The sequence below is a fragment of the Heterodontus francisci genome, chromosome 3, assembly GCF_036365525.1.
Source record: "Heterodontus francisci isolate sHetFra1 chromosome 3, sHetFra1.hap1, whole genome shotgun sequence".
Taxonomy (NCBI): Eukaryota; Metazoa; Chordata; class Chondrichthyes; order Heterodontiformes; family Heterodontidae; genus Heterodontus; species Heterodontus francisci.
In genome coordinates this window covers 52,907,651-52,912,745 of record NC_090373.1, presented here as the reverse complement: position 1 = coordinate 52,912,745, position 5,095 = coordinate 52,907,651, and positions in this window count along the sequence as shown.

Sequence of the window (5,095 nt, the reverse complement as noted above, 5' to 3'; positions counted from 1 at the left end):
TGTCATAGACACTGCCATCACCATCCCCGGGTATGTCCTGTCTCACCGGCAGGACAGACCCAGCAGAGGTGGCGGCACATTTGTATACAGTCGGGAGGGAGTTGCCCTGGGAGTCCTCCTCATCGACTCCAGACCCCATTAAATCTTATGGCATCAGGTCAAACATGGGCAAAGAAACCTCCTGCTGATTACCATCTACCACTCTCCCTCAGCTGATGAATCAGTACTCCTCCAGGTTGAACAGCACTTGGAAGAAGCACTGAGGGTGGCAAGGTTGCAAAATGTACTCTGGTTGGGGGACTTCAATGTCCATCACCAAGAGTGGCTCGGTAGCACCACGACTAGCCGAATCCTAAAGGACATTGCTGCTAGACTGGGTCTGCTGCAGGTGGTGAGGGAACCAACGAGGGAAAAACATACTTGATGTCGTCCTCACCAATCTGCCTGTTGCAGATGCATCTGTCCATGACAGTATTGGAAGGAGTCACCACGACACAGTCCTTGTGGAGACAAATTCCCATCTTCGTATTGAGGATACCTTCCATCATGTTGTGTGGCACTACCACCGTGCTAAATGGGATAGATTGCGAACAGAACGAGCAATGCAAAACTGGGCATTCATGAGGTGTTATGGGTCATCAGCAGCAGCAGAATTGTACTCAACCACAATCTGTAACTTAATAGCCCGGCATATCTCCCACTCTACCATTACCATCAAGCCAGGAGACCAACCCTGGTTCAATGAAGAGTGCAGGAGGGCATGCCAGGAGCAGTACCAGGCATACCTAAAAATGAGGTGTCAACCTGAAGCTACAACACAGGACTTACTTGCGTGCCAAACAGCAGAAGCAGCATGTGATGGACAGAGCTAAGCTAGCCCATAACCAATGGATCAGATCTAAGCTCTGCAGTCCTGCCACATCCAGTCGTGAATGGTGGTGGACAATCAAACAACTAACTGGAGGAGGAGGCTCCACAAATATCCCCATCCTCAATGATGGGGGAGCCCAGCATATCAGTGCAAAAGACAAGGCTGAAGCATTTGCAACAATCTTCAACCAGAAGTGCCGAGTTGATGATCCATCTCGGTCTCCTGCTGAGGGCCCCAGCATCATAGATGCCAGACTTCAGCCAATTCGATTCACTCCGTGTGATATCAAGAAATGGCTGAAGGCACCAGATACTGAAAAGCTATGGGCTCTGACAACATTCCGGCAATAGTACTGAAGATGTGTGCTCCAGAACTTGCTGCGTCCCTAGCCAAGTCTTCCAGTACAGGTACAACACTGGCATTTACCCAGCAATATGGAAAATTGCCCAGGTATGTCCTGTGAACAAAAAGCAGGACAAGTCCAAACCGGCCAATTATCAACCCATCAGTCTACTCTCAATCAGTGATGGAAGGTATCGTCCACAGTGCTATCAAGCGGCACTTGCTTAGCAATAACCTGCTCACTGATTCTCAGTTTGGGTTCTGCCAGGGCCACTCAGCTCCAGACCTCATTACAGCCTTAGTTCAAACATGGACAAAAGAGCTGAACTCGAGTGACTTCCCTTGACATCAAGGCAGCATTTGACCGAGAACGGTATCAAGGAGCCGCAGCGAAACTGGAGTCAATGGGAATCGGGGAAAACTCTCCGCTGGTTGGAGTCATACCTAGCACAAAGGAAGATGGTTGTGGCTATTGGAGGTCTGTCATCTCAGCTCCAGGACATCACTGCAGGAGTTCCTCAGGGTAGTGTCCTCGGCCCAACCATCTTCAGCTGCTTCATCAATGACCTTCCTTCAATCATACAGTCAAAATGAGGATGTTCGCTGATGATTGCCCAATGTTCAGCACCATTCGCAACTCCTCAGATACTGAAGCAGTCTGTGTAGAAACGCAGCAAGAACTGGACAATATCCAGGCTTGAGCTGATAAGTGGCAAATAGCATTCGCGCCTCACAAGTGTCAGGCAATGACCATCTCCAACAAGAGAGAATCTAACCATCTCCACTTGATATTCAATGGCATTACCATCGCTGAATCCCCCACTATCAACATCCTGGGGTTACCATTGACCAGAAACTGGAGTAGTCATATAAATACCATGGCTACAAGAGCAGGTCAAAGGTTAGGAATCCTGTGGTGAGTAACTCACCTCCTGACTCCCCAAAGTCGTCCACAAGGCACAAGTCAGGAGTGTGATGGAATACTCTACACTTGTCTGGATGGGTGCAGCTCCAACAACACTCAAGAAGCTCGACAACATCCAGGACAAAGCAGTCCGCTTGATTGGCACCCCATCCACAAACATCACTCCCTTCACCACCGATGCACAGTGGCAGCAGTGTGTACCATCTACAAGATGCACTGTAGTAACGCACCAAGGCTCCTTAGACTGCACCTTCCAAACCCATGAACTTTTCCACCTAGAAGGACAAAAGCAGCAGATGCATGGGAACACCACCACCTGCAAGTTCCCCTCCAAGCCACAGATCATCCTGACTTGGAACTATATTGCCATTCCTTCATGGTCGCTGGGTCAAACTCCTGGAACTCCCTACCAGTACTATGTACCTAGCCCACATGGACTGCAGCGGTTCAAGAAAGCAGCTCACCACCACCTTCTCAGGGGCAATTAGGGTTGGGCAATAAATGCTGGTCTAGCCAGCGACACCCACATCCCAGGAATAAAAAGAAATTTAGTTCATTGTTAAAACTCTGCTGACAGCATTATATTGTAAGAACACTAAAAGCAAAATACTGCAGATGCTGGAAATCTGAAATAAAAACAAGAAATGCTGGAAATACTCAGCAGGTCTGGCAGGATCTGTGGATAGAGAAGCAGAGTTAACGTTTCAGGTCAGTGACCCTTCATCATTGTATTGTGAGAGGTGTGGTGATCTGGTTTGTTTCTGTGGTAGTCGATTTAACCACTGTCCACGTACAAAAGATGTTTCTGGAAACTACTGCTTTGAAATTGGAAATGTTCAGTTCTCCTGAATCTTTCGTACTGATTTTCAGCAGTAACTATGTAAAGAGGTGAGGCAATATCATGGTTTTGTATTTTACTAACAATATCTTGACTGAACAGGTTTTTACAAAGCACATTAGACTATGTTATGTAGAAATAGTAGCTTTCCCTATTTTTGCCAGCAGGCTGCTGCAAAAATCATGATGAACATTACTTATCATTAATTTTACTGTAGCCCTTGGGAAGATCATAGCTTATACAAAATTAAATCCAAAATGAGTTTTACAACTACTGAAGCTTTCTGCTTTTTCTGAGCAGCATCATGTAAAAATGCTTCTGGTGGAAGAGAGGAAAAGGAGCTTTATAAAAAAAAAATATCAATTTTAGGGTGACTGTGGAGTGCTATAATTGTCGTGGTAACCATATCTAGAGAAGGAAATTTCCCCTATGTCCTCTTGTTTGCCTGTCATGACTTAACCTGAAGCAGCATTGTAATGTTACATTTCTATAGAATTTCTCTGCACTTCCTCTAGAGCAGGGGTCAGCAATCTTTTTACCTGAAGAGCCTTTAAAAAAAAAAATGCCCAAAATAAGAACTATTGGGAGCTGCAAGATCGAATTTTGGCATTTCCATACCAAATACTTGGCAAATTGCCAAGTGTCTCTGGTAAATGCACAATTTGCATGTATAATAAAATACATGTATTGACCTTATGTATCAATAAAAAATGAAATTAAAATTTGTCAATAGTCATCTTTAAAACTATTATAACTTAAGATGTGTAGAATTAAGAATTTTTTTGGCTATTGATTCTCGTGATAAAAAATAGCTTCTAATAGCACATCGTGTCAGTTATATTAGAAAGAATAATAGTCGCAACTACTGTAAAACCTGTTCCTTGAATCAAAGGCATTATCTGTGGTGTAGCTAGACCACTCAAACAGGTTTATTTAGAGCACAATGTTTTTGTTAAAATAATCATTTGAAACCATAAAGTGCAGCATAATGATTAGCTTTTTAGCCCCACAATAAAAACATAGCTCTTTCTTTTCTGGACTTAATTTTTTTTAAAGGTTTTTCCACTTTAATATGATCCAACTGGAAAAGGTTGGGAGCTGCAAATGAGATGTTAAAGAGCGGCATGTGGCCTCAGAGCCACAGGTTGCAGACCCCTGCTCTAGAGCTTGCATGCCTCCTTATGCTTCAGTAAGTAACACGTAACTCAAAGGACAGTCTTAACTGGTGCTGCACATCATCTGCCTTCTACTCTGCTTTTAGCAATATAGTTCAGAATGTTATTTGTTGCATCAGTGATTTAACATGTAAATTGTCAAATCTGCTTCCACCTATATTTTATTACACTACGCTCTAACTATTTCAACACCGTTCCTGGAGATTTAGAAAAAAAATGGTTCTCAATGTTCGTGACATCTATTCTTAGTTTTTCTGAAGGTGATGTTTGGTCTTCTAGAATCTCTGCAGACTCCCCATTGTAAATGCTAATCTTAAACTTTGTACTGGAGTTTAGCTGATACAAAAGACCATGCCCAAACTCTAAGTAGCTATAGAATCTATTTTTTAAAAGTAGTTACTTATTGTAGTTACATGAATAATAAAAGACTTTCAACAACATGCCAATGGCTGCTTCTTTTGATGTGGAGTTGACTGTTTACCTGTCATTTTGTGCTGTTCATGGCACTATTAGCAGCATAGACAAAAGTAAGCGCACTGCAACTAAAATCTACAAATGTCTGTTTGATGGTGCATTGCTGTTTCTCAGGATTCCAGGAGCTCCAGACGCTTTACAAGAGAATTCGTCAGGATACCAAATAAATGAAATTATTTTTGACCTGGACAATGGACTACCTTCTTATAATATATCCTGTGGAGTAAAGTAAACTGTCTCCTTTATTGAATAGTTGGAAAATGACTTGGAGCAGTGCTATAACTGTCCACCAAGCAGTGAGTGTGGTCTGATAAACATTGGTACTGGTCCCAATGTTTCTAGTGTAACATGTAAATATACCTTTTAATAGAGGGAAGTTGATGTGATCATTTCAAAGTCCTTCTCTCATCAAGCAAGGTAAAGCAGGATGGAGTGAAGGACATAATGTGAATTGATGACAAGTATAAAAG